The sequence below is a fragment of the Chiloscyllium punctatum genome, chromosome 34 (genome assembly GCF_047496795.1).
Source record: "Chiloscyllium punctatum isolate Juve2018m chromosome 34, sChiPun1.3, whole genome shotgun sequence".
Taxonomy (NCBI): Eukaryota; Metazoa; Chordata; class Chondrichthyes; order Orectolobiformes; family Hemiscylliidae; genus Chiloscyllium; species Chiloscyllium punctatum.
This window is the reverse complement of record NC_092772.1, coordinates 12,046,929-12,068,584: the sequence shown is the minus strand read 5'-3', so window position 1 is coordinate 12,068,584 and position 21,656 is coordinate 12,046,929.

Below are 21,656 nucleotides of genomic sequence, written 5' to 3'. Positions count from 1 at the left end.
AAGAATATGAGATTAAGCAGTAACTTTACAGAGGTTTATAAAATAATGAGGGGTACAGAGAAGCTAAAGGACTGATGTCTTTTCTCTAGAGTTGGGGATTCAAAACTGAGGGATTTTTAAGGTGTGAGGAAAAAAGATTTACGAAAGTCATGAGAGGTAATAATGTTAGACAGAAGCTGGCTTGTGTGTGGAATGAACTTACAGAGGAAGTGGCGAAAGTAGGGACAGTTACAACATTTAAAGGACATTTAGATCTGTCCATGGATAAGACATCAGTTTGGATGTTGCTGTGAGCAGCTGCCCTCTCCCTCCCCCTCTCTGAATGAATCCCAGTTGGTTTTCACCCTCTGTCAATGCCTGTGCAGTGGCGTGGGGAGGCCAGCAGAGGGTGGCATTGCATCACTTTAAGCACCACAGAGACTGCCAGACCTGCCCCACACAGATACACACACGGGGATGGTTAGGGCACGGCGTGAAGCTCATCTGCTAACTTAAATGTAACATAAAGAAATGCTCAATTCGTCTCGTAAACTGTTAAAATATGAGTGACAGAGAACTCCCAAATTCCACTGTTTAAATAAATACATCAATTTATTTTTTCACTCTGAAAGTGAACATTTGACATCAACTATTCACAACTCTGGGACCCCCTTTCTCTTAACTGCTTATTACCCGACTCCAGCTCTATAGCAATATACTGTTTCAGGGTCTGCCATCCTCTTGTATCACAGGTGCTTGTAAGCTCTCAGTTCAGAACAGCATTCCCTCTCTCTTAAAGTTATAGTACACCCTTTCAACTTCATCACATTATACCCTGATGAATATCGATAAGTGGGACCTATCCGGATTTCTCTTGCTCTGTGTTTTGTCAATATTTCATTCGCTCCGTCTGGTGTGAGTCAGGACTGTTGTTGTTCCATTGACAGCATGTCATTATTCGACTCAGTCCGTGGGAATATATCAGTATTTCACTTGCTCACACTCGTGTATGTGGGGCAGGATTTCAGTTGTTTCATGGGGACTGTGACACTATAACAATCTCAATGTTTGTAGGTGGCACCGAACCTGGAAGAACTCTGAAGTCTATGGAGGTCATTGTGGAACTCTAACACGACAGTGACACGTTGGAGTAGTGTTCAAGTGTAAGGCAGGTGGGGATCAATGCAGAGCAGTTTGGGGTGATACACTTTGGTAGGAAGAACAATGAAAGACAGTTTAACACAAGCTGTGCCATTATAAAGGGGCTGCAGGAGCAGAGAGCGCTGGGTGTATATGAGCACAGATTGTTGAAGATGTCAGGACAAGTGGGGAGAGCAGTAACTATCACAGACTAGTTTCAGTATCTGAGCTGTTTACAGGGGCAGGTGTAGGAGGGAGTCTCCGTGCTCCCTTCCTGGGAGGTGGTGGTGACGATGTGTTGTGAGCCCACCCTCCTGCCCACCGAGACCGTGGGGATTCCATTTGTACCAGCTCAACACAAAAGGGAGATGGCATCAGGGCCACGGCTTCTAAGTTGTGCCGGGGGGAAACGGAGCTGCCAGTGGGTTTAAAGTGAGAATTGCCCTTCACTGAACATTGCTCCTGACTCGGTCGCTGGGACGTGGATGTTTCAGAATCTCCACACGAGGAGTCCCGGTCCTCTCCGACTCCGATCAGGGTCCTCCCCATGTGGCAGGGGGAGGAGGGGGGGAGGGAACGGATATCGGACACTCCACCACCTGGCTTGGCACTTTCTGTCCTATTCCAGGCTGTTTCTCCTGCAATGGGAGAAAGGGAGGGAGGGTGGGAGTATGTGATCCTGCTGTTAGTGCTGGTATAGGTGGGGGACATGTGGAGGGGTATGATAGAATCAGACCACAGTGTTGTACCCATGCAGTGTTATTAACATGTGGGGTAAAGTGGAGGGAGGAAGTGAGAGAGACGAAGAGGGAGAAGGAGAGGGGGGGAGAGAGAGAGAGAGAGAGAGAGCAGGAGAGAGGGAGAGAGAGAGAGAGAGACAGACAGACAGACAGCAGGAGAGAGGGAGAGAGAGAAAGCGCGCGGCAGTGGGGAAGGTGCTATAACAGATATATAGTGAGTGTGAGGGAGCAGATAGAATACAGTGACCCTTATCCTGACAGAGTGGGGAAGGTTATTGATGCTTGTCTTGTATTGCTGGACATTTCTTCAGACCGCAGATACTGCACTGAGCTGGGTGGGGAGCTCAGACCATGCTCGGTGGGTCTGGTGGTGTGGCCCCCTCTGGGAAGAAAATGATTCCCGTCTGTACTAGCCCATCCACCAGGCCCTCCGTGCCCCTGTCAACAAACCCTAGTGTAAGTCACTTATCTGCCATACTCGGGGTAAACTGTATAGGGCAGCTCCAAACTGAGAAAGCTCAACTGTGTGCCCATTGGGCTTTTAAACATGGCACTAGTGCCAGAGATCATGGAATATCCAGGGGTATCCGGACGATGGTGTGCACCTCCAGTCATGATGGGTGAGATCATCTGGCTGGTATTGAATGAGAGGGACACTATGGGGTGGTGTGGGTAATTAATGAGGTGAGTCTGATAAGATAGCATAAGAAAACTAGCTCAGTCTGTTGCGGTTGATCCCTCTGTCCCAGTCAATTAAAATGGCACTGAGAGAAATTATTGTCAGAATCTGTCCAATGAATATTGGACTCTGTTGAAACCAGTCCCATTTACAAAGCTGTAGAACAAATGTTCATACAAAACTCTCCATCATTTCACCTCACACCAATATCCCTTTTTCCCATCTTTCCTGGGAAGACAGGCTCTTGTTACAGGATGCTATCGAAGTGTATACATTTCAGCATTCTGCAACCTGGGAACACATCCTTCCATGACACTGTCTCTCAATCTCCCCCTTCTCTGTCTACTTCCCAACCCACTCCCATGTGGTGATACTTAAACTGATTCCCCCGCCATCTCTCTCTGGCAGTGAGGTTCATACCCACAGCACCCCCTTATCACGGCACAAAGGAGATTATGGAGCTGTAAATGGGTGGGAGCTGCACATACTGTCACTTCCATCTCGGGCTGCAAGTTTCCCCACATTGGGCAGGGATCTAATACAGTGTTACTGAGCAACGCACAGGGGTGGGGTACACAGTCCTACATAATGGGAGGGTAAATGCTCCTGGGTTACAGATCAATGCACTGGGGTGGTGTACACAGTCCTACATGCTGGCAGGGTAACTGCTCCTGGGTTAGAGATCAATGCACTGGGGTGGTGGACACAGTCCGACATGCTGTGAGGGTAACTGCTCCTGGTTTACAGATCAATGTACTGGGGTGGTGTACACAGTCCTACATGTGGGGAGGGTAACTGCTCCTGGGTTACAGATCAATGTACTGGGGTGGTGTACACAGTCCTACATGCTGGGAAGATAACTGCTCCTGGGTTACAGATCAATGCACTGGGGTGGGGTACACAGTCCTACATGCTGGGAGGGTAACTGCTCCTGGTTTACAGATCAATGCACTGGGGTGGGGTACACAGTCCTATATGCTGGGAAGATAACTGCTCCTGGGTTACAGATCGATGCACTGGGGTGGTTTACACAGTCCAACATGCTGGGAAGATAACTGCTCCTGGGTTACAGATCGATGCACTGGGGTGGTTTACACAGTCCTACATACTGGGAGGGTAACTGCTCCTGGTTTACAGATCAATGTACTGGGATGGTGTACACAGTCCTACATACTGGGACGGTAACTGCCCCTGGGTTACAGATCAATGCAATGGGGTGGGGTACACAGTCCTATATGCTGGGAGGATGACTGCTCCTGGGTTACAGATCGATGCACTGGGGTGGTTTACACAGTCCTACATACTGGGTGGGTAACTGCTCCTGGGTTACAGATCAATGTACTGGGATGGTGTACACAGTCCTACATATATTGAGGGTAACTGCTCCTGGGTTACAGATCAATGTACTGGGATGGTGTACACAGTCCTACATATATTGAGGGTAACTGCTCCTGGGTCACAGATCAATGCACTGGGGTGGGGTACACAGTCCTACATGCTGGGAAGATAACTGCTCCTGGGTTACAGATCGATGCACTGGGGTGGTTTACACAGTCCTACATGCTGGGAGGGTAACTGCTCCTGGTTTACAGATCAATGTACTGGGATGGTGTACACAGTCCTACATGCTGGGAGGGTAACTGCTCCTGGTTTACAGATCGATGCACTGGGGTGGTGGACACAGTCCGACATGCTGGGAGGGTAACTGCTCCTGGGTTACAGATCAATGCACTGGGGTGGGGTACACAGTCCTACATGCTGGGAGGGTAACTGCTCCTGGGTTACAGATCAATGCACTGGGGTGGGGTACACAGTCCTACATGCTGGGAGGGTAAATGCTCCAGAGTTACAGATCAATGCACTGGGGTGGGGTACACAGTCCTACATGCTGGGAGGGTAACTGCTCCAGGGTTAGAGATCAATGCACTGGGGTGGGGTACACAGTCCTACATGCTGGGAGGGTAACTGCTCCTGGTTTACAGATCAATGCACTGGGGTGGGGTACACAGTCCTACATGCTGGGAGGGTAACTACTCCTGGTTTACAGATTAATTCACGAGTGATCACTGCACGGGTGGATGTGCTGGTCAGACTATCTCGTTGAGGTTTTTAGATAATGCAATTATATGGATTCGGAGCTCCTTCTGCTGATGGATATTTGTGTCAGGTTCACACATTAGTGCCCTGCCGTGGTCTCCACAGCTCCCCGTCCTGGACAGATATCTAGTCCGGGGTTACAGATCAATGCAGTGCTATGGTCTGCACAGCTCCCAGTGCGGAACAGATATATGGTCTGGGTTTATAGATCAATGCACTACTGTGGTCTGCGCAGTGTTCCCCTCTGGACAGATTGCTGGATTGTATTGACCAGTGTAATGGATGAATTTGGACAGATTGCTGTGTTGTACTGAGCAGTAAACTGGCCTGGTCTGTACAGTGAACCACGGTGAACAGATATCTCCCCGGGGTTGATGGTGTCCGGGCTGGTTCTGAAAGGTGGATTGAGAATGTGGTATATCGAAATATCTCAGCTTTTCTGGCAATGCCTTTAGTTCCCATTCCTGTGATTGGACGCTCCGTCTCACACCCCATTAATGTTACAGTGTGTCCAGGCACAGTACATCGTGTTGGTGGAGTGGGTGTAGGGGGGAAAGGTCATGGACAGGTCAAGGAGTTCCCCGGAATGCTCTGTCACCGACATTCTATAACTGACATTCCCTGGAACGTTCTGTCCCTGACATTCTATAACTGACATTCTCCGGAACGTTCTGTCCCTGACATTCCATAACTGACATTCTCCAGAACGTTCTGTCCCTGACACTCTATAACTGACAGTCCCCGGAACGTCCTGTCCCCAACATTCTATAACTGACATTACCCGGAACGTTCTGTCCCTGACGTTCTATAACTGACATTCCCCGGAACGTTCTGTCCCTGACATTCTATAACTGACATTCCTGGAATTTCCTGTCCCTGACATTCTATAACTGACATTCCCCGGAACGTTCTGACCCTGACATTCTATAACTGACATTCCTGGAATTTCCTGTCCCTGACATTCTATAACTGACATTCCCCGGAACGTTCTGACCCTGACATTCTATAACTGACATTCCCCGGAACGTTCTGACCCTGACATTCTATAACTGACATTCCCCGGAACGTTCTGTCCCTGACATTCTATAACTGACATTCCTGGAATTTCCTGTCCCTGACATTCTATAACTGACATTCCCCGGAACGTTCTGACCCTGACATTCTATAACTGACATTCCTGGAATTTCCTGTCCCTGACATTCTATAACTGACATTCCCCGGAACGTTCTGACCCTGACATTCTATAACTGACATTCCCCGGAACGTTCTGTCCCTGACATTGTTTGTGAACGGCCGGACATCAGTGAATTGAACAAATGATAAGATCCCGAGGGAAGAGATCCCGTTCCAGGGAGAAGGAGACACTGTTCCGAAGGACCCTCAGGCAGTTAAAGGGGGGAATACGTTTTCCCTGCGTTTACATTTCTCCACGACACAGGATCGACCACAATTTAGACCAAAATACAGGAATTCCCAAACTCCGTTTGTCTTCAGGAAACTGGGAGAGAATCCTTCAGGACAGCAACGTTTCCACCCTCCGTATTAGGAACTGGGAAGGAGTGACCTGTGTCTGCTCTCGAGTGATCGAGTGTGTGGGAATGTTCTAGAAACCATCTGTCCTTATGGATGTGTCTCTGTGTGTTTGGGGAGGGAGGGTTTCTTGTGGTTTATGTCACATTTTTGTCAGTAATTCCGACCTTCCCATTTGTTATTCCAGCTCCAATTATTTTAATAAATCCCTGAATACAGGGACACATTTGAAAATCTCACTGGGTCCCCGATCAAACGGGTCCCTTTGCCTCCAGGCTGATGGATAATGGGTTTGTTTTCCTTCCTCACAGTTAACGTAGTGACCATCTACGTCCTGCTTTATAAAGATTGTGGATTGTCTCCATGTGTCAGACGTTACCTGGGGGCCATGGCAGCGGCGGATCTCCTGGTCATTATCCTCGACCTGATCCTGAGACACATTCCCATTGTTTATGATGAACAGTTTTATTTCCTGATGTTCTCCGTCCCCGTGTGTAATATCCACGCCGTCCTGCTTTATGCAGCCACTGACTGCTCTGTCTGGTTCACCGTCACTTTCACCTTTGATCGGTTTGTGGCCATTTGTTGCCGGAAGCTGAAAAGTAAATATTGCAGTGAGAAAACGGCGGCTGTGGTTCTGGGAGCAGTGACTGTGCTGAGCTGTTTAAAGAACATTTCCTGGTATTTTATGCTCGAGGCTCGGTATTGGCTGGTGAACCTCCCCTGGTTTTGTGAGGTAACAGACGGTGTTCTATCCTCCAGTGTCTGGGTCACAATCGAGTCCCTCCACCACATTCTAACCCCGTGTGTCCCATTTCTCCTGATTCTGCTGCTCAATGTTCTCACCGTCAGACACATTTTAGTGACCAGCAGAGCCCGCAGGAGACTCCGCGCTCACACCAATGGGGACGCTCAGTCTGACACAGAAATGAGAAACCGAAAAAAATCCATCATTTTACTGTTTGTGATCTCAGCCAATTTCATCCTGTTATGGTCAATGTTAATGCTGTACTCTATATGGAGCCGGATGTGGTGGATTGGGTATTACTCTGTGAATCTCGATGCCTTTGTGCGGGAATTGGGCTTCATGCTGCAGCTCCTCAGTTGCTGCACAAACACCGCGATTTATGCCGTGACCCAGACGAAGTTCAGGCAGCAGCTGAAGAATGTGCTGAAATATCCCTTCACCCAAATCCTTCCATCCATCAATTTCCCTCATTAATCAATCCATCCGGGATTTTCTCATTTCAGTTCAGTGTTTCAGCGATGGAGCAGCCTGTCGCTATGGTAACAGACTGAGGGTAGCACTGGTTTGTCCATCCTTATCCCACAGGGGGGTTACAGGGAAACAATTCAATGTTTCTCACAACTCAGGGGCCAGTGAGAAAAGGCACCATCCCACTGACTGTATCCATCACTTCCATTTGTAACCAATAAAAATATTAATTAAAGCGTGCCGAGCAGCAGAGTGACCGATGTTGTTGTGTGTCTTTGTGTTGGAGAAGCTGAGCTGGAGAGAGACAGACTCAGCCCCAAGTCCTGGTCCTCAGGGAAGGGGAGGGCACCGCGCCCTGAGCTCAGGAGCTGGGTTTAACACCCTCTGTCCCCCCCCACACTGCAGCCTGGCCTCCCCAATTCCTCACCCCCACTTTTCCTCCTCAATTCTCTCCCTCTCTTTCTGCACACTGTCTCTTTCTCACCACCTCTCCCTTTCACTCTCCCTGGTCCCCTCTCAGACATCCCCCCCAACCCCGGTTTCTCCACCTGCCTCCGCTATTCTTTCTGCCTCACTCTCCCCCTCTCTCTCTCACACCCCCAACATGAATTTCTCCACCTGCCTCCATTCTTCTCTCTCACCCTCACTCTGTCTGTCTCTCTCTCTCTCTCTCTCTCTCTCTCTCTCTCCTGTCGTCTCTATCTCCTTCTCACAATTCTGGCTCTACCCCATTTTCCCCACCTCACACTTCCCACATCTCTCGATCATCTCACAACCACACGCCCCCCCCCCCCCCCCAACCACACACAAGCAGACTCACCACCAACCTGCAGTCTCTGGGTCAGAGGGAGAGGGAAGGACCAGGGAGACAGAGTGTGTCAGAGAGAGAGAGTAAGGGCGGGACAGAAGTGGAGAGATTCAGTTCGAGAGGAACGGAGGGTGGTGGGGAGAGAGAGACCAAGATAGGGGGATCGAGAGTGAGAGAAGATGGAGAGAGAGCGAAGGAGCAGGGAAAGACAGAGAGATAGTGGAAAGGGAGAGATAAGGTGAAGTAGGGAGAGAGAGAGAGAAATAGGGAGGATATAATGAGAGAGGGGTCAGAGATAGAGAGGGGGACAGAGAATGAGGGGGATAGGGAGTGCGAGGGAGACAGAGAGAGGGAGACAGAGAGAGAGGGAGACAAAGAGAGAGGGGAACAGAGAGAGTGGGGAACAGAGAGAGAGGGGAACAGAGAGAGTGGGGAACAGAGAGAGTGGGGAACAGAGAGAGTGGGGAACAGAGAGAGTGGGGAACAGAGAGAGTGGGGAACAGAGAAGAGAGGGGGACAGAGAGAGAGGGGGACAGAGAGAGAGGGTACACAGAGAGAGGGAGACAGAGAGAGAGGGGAACAGAGAGAGAGGGGACAGAGAGAGAGGGGGACTGAGAGAGAAGGGGACAGAGAGAGAGGGGGAAAGAGAGAGAGGGGGACAGAGAGAGAGGGGGGAGAGAGAGAGGGGGGCAGAGAGAGATGGGGGCAGAGAGAGATGGGGGCAGAGAGAGAGGGGGGCAGAGAGAGAGCGAGAGAGAGGGGGGCAGAGAGAGAGGGTACACAGAGAGAGGGAGACAGAGAGAGAGGGGAACAGAGAGAGAGGGGACAGAGAGAGGGGGACTGAGAGAGAAGGGGACAGAGAGAGAGGGGGACAGAGAGAGAGGGGGACAGAGAGAGGGGGGGGAGAGAGAGGGGGGGAGAGAGAGGGGGGGCAGAGAGAGAGGGGGCAGAGAGAGAGGGGGGCAGAGAGAGAGAGAGAGAAGGGGACAGAGAGAGGGGACAGAGAGAGAGGGGGGCAGACAGAGAGAGAGAAAGAGAGAAGGGGACAGAGAGAGGGGACAGAGAGAGAGGGGGACAGAGAGAGAGGGGGACAGAGAGAGAGGGCAGAGAGAGAGGGGGGGCAGAGAGAGAGGGGGCAGAGAGAATGGGATACAGAGAGAGGAGGGACAGAGAGAAAGGAACAAAGGGAGTGGGGGACAGAGAGAGAGAGGCAGAGAGAGGGGGGCAGAGAGAGAGGGGGAAAGAGAGCGGGGGACAGAGAGGGGGCAGAGGGGGCGGACAGAGTGGGGTACAGAGAGGGGTGAGAGAGAGGGGGGGACAGAGAGAGGGAGACAGAGAGAGAAGTGGACAGAGAGAGAGGGGACAGAGAGAGAAAGGGGACAGAGAGAGAGAGGGACGGGGGGACAGAGAGACGGGGACAGAGAGAGAGGGGGGCAGAGAGAGAGGGAGACAGAGAGAGAGGGAGACAGAGAGAGAGGGGGACAGAGAGAGAGGGAGACAAAGAGAGAGGGGAACAGAGAGAGAGAGGAACAGAGAGAGAGGGGAACAGAGAGAGTGGGGGACAGAGAGAGTGGGGGACAGAGAGAGTGGGGGACAGAGAGAGAGGGGGAAGAGAGAGAGAGAGAGAGAGAGAGAGAGAGGAGCAGAGAGAGAGGGTACACAGAGAGAGGGAGACAGAGAGAGAGAGGGGAACAGAGAGAGAGGGGACAGAGAGAGAAGGGGACAGAGAGAGAAGGGGACAGAGAGAGAGGGGGAAAGAGAGAGAGGGGGACAGAGAGAGAGGGGGGAGAGAGAGAGGGGGGCAGAGAGAAAGGGGGGCAGAGAGAGAGGGGGCAGAGAGAGAGCGAGAGAGAGGGGGCAGAGAGAGAGGGTACACAGAGAGAGGGAGACAGAGAGAGAGGGGAACAGAGAGAGAGGGGACAGAGAGAGAGGGAGACAGAGAGAGAGGGGGACAGAGAGAGAGGGGGACAGAGAGAGAGAGGGGCAGAGAGAGAGGGGGGCAGAGAGAGAGGGGGCAGAGAGAGAGAGACAGAGAGAAGGGGACAGAGAGAGGGGACAGAGAGAGAGGGGGCAAAGAGAGAGGGGGGCAGACAGAGAGAGAGAAAGAGAGAAGGGGACAGAGACAGGGGACAGAGAGAAAGGGGGACAGAGAGAGAGGGCAGAGAGAGAGGGGGCAGAGAGAGAGGGGGCAGAGAGAGTGGGATACAGAGAGAGGAGGGACAGAGAGAAAGGAACAAAGGGAATGGGGGACAGAGAGAGGGGGGCAGAGAGAGAGGGGGAAAGAGAGCGGGGGACAGAGAGGGGGGCAGAGGGGGCGGACAGAGTGGGGTACAGAGAGGGGTGAGAGAGAGGGGGGGACAGAGAGAGGGAGACAGAGAGAGAAGTGGACAGAGAGAGAGGGGACAGAGAGAGAGGGGACAGAGAGAGAAAGGGGACAGAGAGAGAGAGGGATGGGGGGACAGAGAGACGGGGACAGAGAGAGAGGGGGGCAGAGAGAGAGGGAAATAGAGAGAGAGGGAGACAGAGAGAGAGGGGGACAGAGAGAGAGGGGGACAGAGAGAGAGGGGGACAGAGAGAGAGGAGTCAGATAGAAGGCGACAGAGGGGAGGGACAGTGAGAGAGAGGGTGGACAGAGAGAGGGGGGACAGAGAGAGAGGGGTCAGAGAGAGAGGGACAGAGAGAGGGGACAGAGAGGGAGGGGACAGAGAGAGAGGTCAGAGAGGGGGGGTCAGAGAGGGGGGGACAGAGAGAGAGGTGCAGAGAGAGTGGAGCAGAGAGACGGGACAGAGAGTGGGGGACAGAGAGAGGGGGACAGAGAGAAGGGGTTGGGAGAGAGAGAGAAGGGGATAGAGAGAGAAGGGGGCAGAGAGAGGGGAGCAGAGAGATGGCGACAAGAGAGGATGACAGAGAGAGGGGGACAGAGAGAGAAGGGGGCAGAGAGAGGGGGCAGACAGAGGGGGGCAGAGAGAGGGGGGACAGAGAGAGGTGAACAGAGAGTGTGGGAAATAGAGGGGGTCAGAGAGAGAGGGGACAGAGAGAGTGGGGCAGAGAGAGAGGGGAACAGAGAGAGGGGAAGAGATAGAGGTCTGTGGGAGGGAGGGGGGGACAGGGAGAGGGCGACAGAGAGAGGGGCACAGAGAGTGGGGGAGATAGAAGGGGACAGAGAGGGGACAGAGAGAGAGGGTCAGAGAGAGGGGGACAGAGAGAGGGGGTCAGAGAGAGAGTGGGTCAGAGAGAGAAGGGGACAGAGAGAGAAGGGGACAGAGAGAGAAGGGGACAGAAAGAGGGGAGCAGAGAGAGAGAGGGGGCAGAGAGAGGGGGCAGAGAGATGGAGGAACAGAGAGAGGGAGAAAGAGAGAGGCGGGTGTGAGGGAGAGGGGGAGAGAAAGAGGGGCAGGTAGTGGGGGTCAGTGAGTGGGGGACAGAAAGAGAAGGGCACAGAGTGGGGTGAGAGAGGGGGTCAGAGAGTGGGGCGATGGAAATAGTAGGGGACAGAGAGAGTGGGGAACAGAGAGTGGGGGACAGAGAGAGGGGGGGACAGAAAGTGAGGGTGACAGAGGGGGGGCAGAGAGGGGGGAGAGAGTGAGGGGGAGAGAGTGAGGGGGCAGAGAGAGGGGGGTTCAGAAAGAGGGGGACAGAGAGAGAGGCAGGTGGCAGAGAGAGAGGGGGTCAGAGAGAGGCAGGTGGGAGAGAGCATGGGACAGAGAGAGGGGGGGCAGAGAGAGAGGGGGCCATATAGCGGGGATAGAGGGAAGCGGATGGGGGATGGGGCTGCAGAGAGAGGGTGACAGACAGAGGGGGGCAGAGAGCGGGGGTGAGAGAGAGGCGGGTGGGAGAGAGTGGGGGACAGAGAGAAGGGGACAGACAGATGGAGACAGACAGAGGGGGACAGAGAGCAGGTTACAGAGAGAGGCGGGTGGGAAAGAGAGGGGGACAGAGAGAGGGGAATCAGAGACAGGGGGACAGAGAGAGCGTGACAGAGAGATAGCGTGACAGAGAGAGAGGGGGACAGAGGGAGGGGGGGACAGAGGGAGGGGGGACAGAGGGAGAGGGGACAGAGAGATGGTAACAGAGAGGGCGTAGAGAGAGGGTGACAGAGTTAGAGGGACAGAGAAAGGGGGGGTCAGAGAGGGGGGGAGAGAGAGGGGGAGATAGAGAGAGGGGGACAGAGGGAGGGGGACAGAGGGAGGGGGACAGAGGGAGGGGGACAGAGGGAGGGGGGACAGAGGGATGGGGGACAGAGAAGGGGCAGAGAGAGGGTGACAGAGAGAGGGAGACAGAGAGGGGGAGGCAGAGAGAGAGGGTGAGAGAGAGAGGCAGACAGAGAGAGGGGGACCGCGAGTGGGGGAGATAAAGGGGATGAGAGAGAGGGGGACAGAGAGAGAGGGGACAGATAGAGGCGGGACAGAGAGGGGGGACAGAGAGAGGAGGGCAGAGAGAGGGTGACATAAAGAGAGGACAGAGAGTGGGGGAGATAGAGGTGGTCAGAGAGAGAGGGGGAAGGGAGAGAGGGACAGAGATAGAGGGGGACAGAGAGAGAGGGGGACAGAGAGAGAGGGGGACAGAGAGAGGGGGTCAGAGAGAGGGGGTCAGAGAGAGAGGGGACAGAGAGAAAGGGGGGCAGGGAGATGGGACAGAGTGAGAGGGTAAGAGAGAGAGGGGGACAGAGAGAGGTGGGGAGAGAGGAGGTCATGGGGGGGGAACAGCGAGAGAGAGAAAGAGAGAGGCAGGTGGGAGGGAGGGGAGCAGAGAGAGAGGGGGACAGAGAGAGGGGGACAGAGAGAGAGGGGGACAGAGAGAGGGGGGGACAGAGGGGGGGGGGACAGAGAGAGGGGGGGACAGAGAGAGGGGGGGACAGAGAGAGGGGGAAGTAGAGGGGGTCAGAGAGAGGGGGACAGAGTGAGGGGCACAGAGAGTGCGGGAGGTAGAGGGGATCAGAGAGGGGGGACAGAGAGAGAAGCACCGAGAGTGGGGGAGGTAGAGAGGGACACAGAGAGAGGAGACAGAGGTAGAGGGGCAGAGAGATGGGGGAAGAGAGAGAGGGGGAAGAGAGAGAGGGGCACAGGGAGTGGGGGAGATAGAGGGGGTCAGAGAGGGGGTACAGAAAAAGTGGGAGGTAGAGGGGGTCAGAGAGAGGGGGACAGAGAGATGGGCACAGTGAGAGGGGCACAGAGAGTGGGGGAGATAGAGGGGGACAGAGAGAGGGGGACAGAGAGAGCGGGGACAGAGAGAGGGGGGACAAAGAGAGGGGGGAAAAAGAGAGGGGGGGACAGAGAGAGGGGGACAGAGAGAGGGGCACAGAGAAAGGCGCACAGATAAAGGGGGGGCAGAGAGAGCGGCGCAGAGAGAAGGGGAGATAGAGGGGGGTCAGAGAGAGGGGAACGGAAAAGGCGGAGGTAGAGGGGGTCAGAGAGAGGGGGGAATAGAGGGCGACAGAGAAAGGGGAAAGAGAATGGGGGTCAGAGAAAGGGGTACAGAGAGGGGGTGAGAGAGGGGGTCAGAGAACGTGGAGGGGGGGGACAGAGAGAGAGGGGCCAGAGAACGTGGGGGACAGATAGGGTGGGTGACAGAGAGAGAGGGGGACAGAAAGAGAGGGACAGAGAGAGGGGGGCAGAGAGAGAGGGGCAGAGACAGACGGGCAGAGAGAGGCGGACAGAGTGGGGGTGAGAGAGGGGGGGACAGAGGGGGGGGACAGATAGAGGTGGACAGAGAGAGGAGGACAGAGAGGGGGGGTCAGGGGGGGGACAGGGGGGGCAGAGAGGGGGGGACAGAGAGGGGGGGACAGAGAGGGGGGGGACAGAGAGGGGGGGGGACAGAGAGGGGGGGACAGAGAGGGGGGAAAAGAGAGTGGGGATAGAGAGAGAGGGCGAAGAGAGAGAGGGGACAGAGAGAGAGGGGATAGAGAGAGAGGGGGGACAGAGAGAGGCGGGTGGGGGGCAGACGGGGGGATAGAGGGAGGGGGACAGAGAGAGAGGGACAGAGAGAGGGGGACAGAGAGAGGCGGGTGGGGGACAGAGAGTGGGTCAGACAGAGGGGGTCAGAGAGAGGGGGACAGAGAGAGGGGGCAGAGGGAGGGCGACAGAGAGAGGGGGACAGAGAGTGGGGGGACAGAGAGAGAGGGGCAGAGGGAGGGCGACAGAGAGAGGGGGACAGAGAGAGGGAGAACAGAGAGCGAGGGGGAAAGAGAGAGGGGGACAGAGAGGGGTGGACAGAGAGAGAGGGACAGAGAGACGCGGTTGGGGGACAGAGAGTGTGTCAGACAGAGGGGGTCAGAGAGAGGGCGAGATAGACGGGGACAGAGAGAGGGGGTCAGAGAGAGGCGGGTGGGAGAGTGCGTGAGACAGAGCGAGAGGGGGACAGGGAGAGAGGGGACAAAGGGGGGGTAAGAGAGAAGGGCAACAGAGAGAGGGGGATAGAGAGAGGGGGATAGAGAGAGGGGGATAGAGAGAGGGGGATAGAGAGAGGGGGAGAGAAAAAGTCAGAGGTTGAGGGGGTCAGAGAGAGGGGGAGATGGAGGGCGACAGAGTGAGGAGGACAGAGAGAGGGGAACAGAGAGAGTGGGGGACAGAGAGAGGGGGGACAGAGAGGGGGGATAGAGGGAGGGGGGACAGAGAGGGGGGGACAGAGAGGGGGATAGAGGGAGGGGGACAGAGAGAGAGGGGGACAGAGAGGGGGGATAGAGGGAGGGGGACAGAGAGAGAGGGGGACAGAGAGGGGGATAGAGAGGGAGGGGGACAGAGAGAGAGGGGGACAGAGAGGGGGGATAGAGGGAGGGGGACAGAGAGAGAGGGGGACAGAGAGGGGGGACAGAGAGGGGGGATAGAGGGAGGGGGACAGAGAGAGAGGGGGACAGAGAGAGAGGGGGACAGAGAGGGGGGATAGAGGGAGGGGGACAGAGAGAGAGGGGGACAGAGAGGGGGGATAGAGGGAGGGGGACAGAGAGAGAGGGGGACAGAGAGGGGGGATAGAGGGAGGGGGACAGAGAGAGAGGGGGACAGAGAGGGGGGATAGAGGGAGGGGGACAGAGAGAGAGGGGGACAGAGAGGGGGGATAGAGGGAGGGGGACAGAGAGAGAGGGGGACAGAGAGTGGGGGACAGAGAGTGGGGGACAGAGAGTGGGGGACAGAGAGGGGGGATAGAGGGAGGGGGACAGAGAGAGGGGGACAGAGAGGGGGGATAGAGGGAGGGGGACAGAGAGGAGAGGGGGGATAGAGGGAGGGGGACAGAGAGAGAGAGGGGGACAGAGAGGGGGGATAGAGGGAGGGGGACAGAGAGAGAGGGGGACAGAGAGTGGGGGACAGAGAGTGGGGGACAGAGAGGGGGGATAGAGGGAGGGGGACAGAGAGAGGGGGACAGAGAGGGGGGATAGAGGGAGGGGGACAGAGAGAGAGGGGGACAGAGAGGGGGGATAGAGGGAGGGGGACAGAGAGAGAGGGGGACAGAGAGGGGGGATAGAGGGAGGGGGACAGAGAGACAGGGGGACAGAGAGGGGGGATAGAGGGAGGGGGACAGAGAGAGAGGGGGACAGAGAGGGGGGATAGAGGGAGGGGGACAGAGAGAGAGGGGGACAGAGAGTGTGGACAGAGAGAGGGGGACAGAGAGAGGGGGACAGAGAGGGGGGATAGAGGGAGGGGGACAGAGAGAGAGGGGGACAGAGAGGGGGGATAGAGGGAGGGGGACAGAGAGAGAGGGGGACAGAGAGGGGGGATAGAGGGAGGGGGATAGAGGGAGGGGGACAGAGAGAGAGGGGGACAGAGAGAGGGGGCAGAGGGAGGGCGACAGAGCGAGGGGGACAGAGAGAGGGGGACAGAGAGAGGGGGACAGAGAGAGAGGGGACAGAGAGAGGCGGACAGGGAGAGGCGGGTGGGATAGAGCGCAGGACATGGAGGGGGGGGACAGAGAGAGGGGGACAGAGAGAGAGGCGTGTGTGAGAGAGAGGGGGTCAGAGAGAGGCGTGTGTGAGAGAGAGGGGGTCGGAGAGTGGCGGGTGGGAGGGAGAGCGGGACAGAGATAGAGGGGGAGAGAGAGGGGGTCAAAGAGGCGTGATTGAGGGAGGCGGGTGGGAGAGAGAGGGGGCAGAGAGAGTGGGACACAGAGAAGGCGACAGACGTGGGGAGAAGAGAGCGGGGGTGAGAGAGAGGCGGGTGGGAGAGGGAGGGTCAGAGAGAGAGGGCGACAGAGAGAGTGGGACAGAGAGTGGGTCAGATAGAGGAGGGTCAGAGAGAGGGGGACAGAGAGAGGTGGACAGAGAGAGAGGGGACAGGGATAGGCGGGTGGGGGACAGAGAGTGGGTCAGACAGAGGGGGTCAGAGAGAGGGGGACAGAGAGAGGGGGCAGAGGGAGGGCGACAGAGAGAGGGGGACAGAGAGAGGGGGACAGAGAGAGAGGCGTGTGCGAGAGACAGGGGGTCAGAGAGAGGCGGGTGGGAGGGAGGGCGGGACAGAGATAGAGGGGGAGAGAGAGAGGGAGACAAAGAGGGGTGATAGAGGGAGGCGGGTGGGAGAGAGAGGGGGCAGCGAGAGGGGGACAGAGAGAGGGCGACAACGGGGGGAGAAGAGAGCGGGGGTGAGAGAGAGGTGGGTGGGAGAGGGAGGGTCAGAGAGAGAGGGTGACAGAGAGTGGGACAGAGAGTGGGTCAGATAGAGGGGGTCAGAGAGAGGGGGACAGAGAGAGGTGGGCAGAGAGAGAGGGGGACAGAGAGAGTGGAACAGAGAGTTGGTTACAGAGTGGGGGTGAGAGAGGGGTCAGAGAGTGTGGGGATGGAGAGAGTGGGGCACAGAGATAGAGGGGACAGAGAGAGTGGGGGACAGAGAGGGAGGGGGCAGAGAGAGGGCGAAGAGAGGGGGACAGAGAGCGGGGGAGAGTGAGGAGGTACAGAGAGAGTGGGACAGAGAGACGGGGAAAGAGAGACGGGGAAAGAGAGACGGGGAAAGAGAGACGGGGAAAGAGAGACAGGGAAAGAGAGAAGGGGACAGAGAGACGGGGAGATTGAGGGGGACAGAGAGAGGGCGTCAGAGAGAGAGGGGGACAGAGAGACGGGGAAAGAGAGACGGGGAAAGAGAGACGGGGACAGAGAGACGGGGACAGAGAGACGGGGACAGAGAGACGGGGACAGAGAGACGGGGACAGAGAGACGGGGACAGAGAGAGGGCGTCAGAGAGAGAGGGGGACAGAGAGAGAGGGGACAAAGAGAGAGGGGGACAGAGAGAGAGGGGGACAGAGAGAGAGGGGGACAGAGAGAGAGGGGGACAAAGAGAGAGGGGAACAAAGAGAGAGGGGGACAGAGAGAGAGGGACAGAGAGAGGGGGACAGAGAGGGGGGGGGGACAGAGAGAGGGGGACAGAGAGGGGGGAAAAGAGAGTGGGGATAGAGAGAGAGGGCGAAGAGAGAGAGGGGACAGAGAGAGAGGGGATAGAGAGAGAGGGGGACAGAGAGAGAGGGGGACAGAGAGGGTTGGGGGGGAAGAGAGAGGGGGGACATTGAGGGTGGGACAGAGAGAGGGGGACAGAGAGAGAGGGACAGCGAGAGGGTGGGCAGAGAGAGGGGGACAGAGAGAGGGGGGAGACAGAGAAAGGGGGTGACAGAGAGAGAGGGAGGACAGAGAGTGGGGGACGGGGGACAGAGAGAGATGGATAGAGAGAGGGGGGGACAGAGAGAGGGGACAGAGAAAGGGGGCAGAGAGAGAGGGGAATAGAGAGTGGGGGACAGAGAGAGGGGTGATAGAGAGAGGAGGACAGAGAGAGGAAGGGGTGTCAGAGACAGGGGGCAGAGAGGGTGGATAGATAGAGGCAGGACAGAGGGGGGCAGAGAGAGGAGGGCAGAGAGAGGGTGACAGAGAGAGAGGACAGAGAGTGGGGCAGATAGAGATGGCGAGAGAGAGGGGGCCAGAGAGAGAGGGACAGAGAGAGGGGGACAGAGAGAGGCGGGTGGGGGGCAGACGGGGGGATAGAGGGAGGGGGACAGAGAGAGAGGGACAGAGAGAGGGGGACAGAGAGAGGGGGACAGAGAGAGGCGGGTGGGGGACAGAGAGTGGGTCAGACAGAGGGGGTCAGAGAGAGGGGGACAGAGAGAGGGGGCAGAGGGAGGGCGACAGAGAGAGGGGGACAGAGAGTGGGGGGACAGAGAGAGAGGGGCAGAGGGAGGGCGACAGAGAGAGGGGGACAGAGAGAGGGAGAACAGAGAGCGAGGGGGAAAGAAAGAGGGGGACAGAGAGGGGTGGACAGAGAGAGAGGGACAGAGAGACACGGTTGGGGGACAGAGAGTGTGTCAGACAGAGGGGGTCAGAGAGAGGGCGAGATAGACGGGGACAGAGAGAGGGGGTCAGAGAGAGGCGGGTGGGAGAGTGCGTGAGACAGAGCGAGATGGGGACAGGGAGAGAGGGGACAAAGGGGGGGAAAGAGAGAAGGGCAACAGAGAGAGGGGGATAGAGAGAGGGGGGATAGAGAGAGGGGGATAGAGAGAGGGGGATAGAGAGAGGGGGAGAGAAAAAGTCAGAGGTTGAGGGGGTCAGAGAGAGGGGGAGATGGAGGGCGACAGAGTGAGGAGGACAGAGAGAGGGGGACAGAGAGAGTGGGGGACAGAGAGAGGGGGACAGAGAGGGGGGATAGAGGGAGGGGGACAGAGAGGGGGGGACAGAGAGGGGGGATAGAGGGAGGGGGGACAGAGAGAGAGGGGGACAGAGAGGGGGGATAGAGGGAGGGGGACAGAGAGAGAGGGGGACAGAGAGGGGGGATAGAGGGAGGGGGACAGAGAGAGAGGGGGACAGAGAGGGGGGATAGAGGGAGGGGGACAGAGAGAGAGGGGGACAGAGAGGGGGGACAGAGAGGGGGGATAGAGGGAGGGGGACAGAGAGAGAGGGGGACAGAGAGAGAGGGGGACAGAGAGGGGGGATAGAGGGAGGGGGACAGAGAGAGAGAGGGGGACAGAGAGTGGGGGACAGAGAGTGGGGGACAGAGAGTGGGGGACAGAGAGGGGGGATAGAGGGAGGGGGACAGAGAGAGGGGGACAGAGAGAGGGGGATAGAGGGAGGGGGACAGAGAGAGAGGGGGACAGAGAGGGGGGATAGAGGGAGGGGGACAGAGAGAGAGGGGGACAGAGAGTGGGGGACAGAGAGTGGGGGACAGAGAGGGGGGATAGAGGGAACGGGGACAGAGAGAGGGGGACAGAGAGGGGGGATAGAGGGAGGGGGACAGAGAGAGAGGGGAACAGAGAGGGGGGATAGAGGGAGGGGGGACAGAGAGAGAGGGGGACAGAGAGGGGGATAGAGGGAGGGGGACAGAGAGAGAGGGGGACAGAGAGGGGGGATAGAGGGAGGGGGACAGAGAGAGAGGGGGACAGAGAGGGGGGATAGAGGGAGGGGGACAGAGAGAGAGGGGGACAGAGAGTGGGGGACAGAGAGAGGGGGACAGAGAGAGGGGGACAGAGAGGGGGGATAGAGGGAGGGGGACAGAGAGAGAGGGGGACAGAGAGGGGGGATAGAGGGAGGGGGACAGAGAGAGAGGGGGACAGAGAGGGGGGATAGAGGGAGGGGGATAGAGGGAGGGGGACAGAGAGAGAGGGGGACAGAGAGAGAGGGGGACAGAGAGAGGGGGCAGAGGGAGGGCGACAGAGCGAGGGGGACAGAGAGAGGGGGACAGAGAGAGGGGGACAGAGAGAGAGGGGACAGAGAGAGGCGGACAGGGAGAGGCGGGTGGGATAGAGCGCAGGACATGGAGGGGGGGGACAGAGAGAGGGGGACAGAGAGAGAGGCGTGTGTGAGAGAGAGGGGGTCAGAGAGAGGCGTGTGTGAGAGAGAGGGGGTCGGAGAGTGGCGGGTGGGAGGGAGAGCGGGACAGAGATAGAGGGGGAGAGAGAGGGGGTCAAAGAGGCGTGATTGAGGGAGGCGGGTGGGAGAGAGAGGGGGCAGAGAGAGTGGGACACAGAGAAGGCGACAGACGGGGGGAGAAGAGAGCGGGGGTGAGAGAGAGGCGGGTGGGAGAGGGAGGGTCAGAGAGAGAGGGCGACAGAGAGAGTGGGACAGAGAGTGGGTCAGATAGAGGAGGGTCAGAGAGAGGGGGACAGAGAGAGGTGGACAGAGAGAGAGGGGACAGGGATAGGCGGGTGGGGGACAGAGAGTGGGTCAGACAGAGGGGGTCAGAGAGAGGGGGACAGAGAGAGGGGGCAGAGGGAGGGCGACAGAGAGAGGGGGACAGAGAGAGGGGGACAGAGAGAGAGGCGTGTGCGAGAGACAGGGGGTCAGAGAGAGGCGGGTGGGAGGGAGGGCGGGACAGAGATAGAGGGGGAGAGAGAGAGGGAGACAAAGAGGGGTGATAGAGGGAGGCGGGTGGGAGAGAGAGGGGGCAGCGAGAGGGGGACAGAGAGAGGGCGACAACGGGGGGAGAAGAGAGCGGGGGTGAGAGAGAGGTGGGTGGGAGAGGGAGGGTCAGAGAGAGAGGGTGACAGAGAGTGGGACAGAGAGTGGGTCAGATAGAGGGGGTCAGAGAGAGGGGGACAGAGAGAGGTGGGCAGAGAGAGAGGGGGACAGAGAGAGTGGAACAGAGAGATGGTTACAGAGTGGGGGTGAGAGAGGGGTCAGAGAGTGGGGGGATGGAGAGAGTGGGGCACAGAGATAGAGGGGACAGAGAGAGTGGGGGACAGAGAGGGAGGGGGCAGAGAGAGGGCGAAGAGAGGGGGACAGAGAGCGGGGGAGATTGAGGAGGTACAGAGAGAGTGGGACAGAGAGACGGGGAAAGAGAGACGGGGAAAGAGAGACGGGGAAAGAGAGACGGGGAAAGAGAGACAGGGAAAGAGAGACAGGGAAAGAGAGAAGGGGACAGAGAGACGGGGAGATTGAGGGGGACAGAGAGAGGGCGTCAGAGAGAGAGGGGGACAGAGAGACGGGGAAAGAGAGACGGGGAAAGAGAGACGGGGACAGAGAGACGGGGACAGAGAGACGGGGACAGAGAGACGGGGACAGAGAGACGGGGACAGAGAGACGGGGACAGAGAGAGTGCGTCAGAGAGAGAGGGGGACAGAGAGAGAGGGGACAAAGAGAGAGGGGGACAGAGAGAGAGGGGGACAGAGAGAGAGGGGGACAGAGAGAGAGGGGGACAAAGAGAGAGGGGAACAAAGAGAGAGGGGGACAGAGAGAGAGGGACAGAGAGAGGGGGGACAGAGAGAGAGGGGGACAGAGAGATGGTTACAGAGTGGGAGTGAGAGAGCGGGTCAGAGAGTGGGGGGATGGAGAGAGTGGGGCACAGAGATAGAGGGGACAGAGAGGGTGGGGGGCAGAGAGGGATGGGGCAGAGAGAGGGTGAAGGGAGGGGGGACAGAGAGCGGGGGAGAGTGAGGGGGACAGAGAGACGGGGACAGATATAGGGGGACAGATATAGCGGGACAGAGAGACTGGGACAGAGAGACGGGGACAGAGAGACGGGGACAGAGAGACGGGGAGATTGAGGGGGACTGAGAGAGGGCGTCAGAGATAGA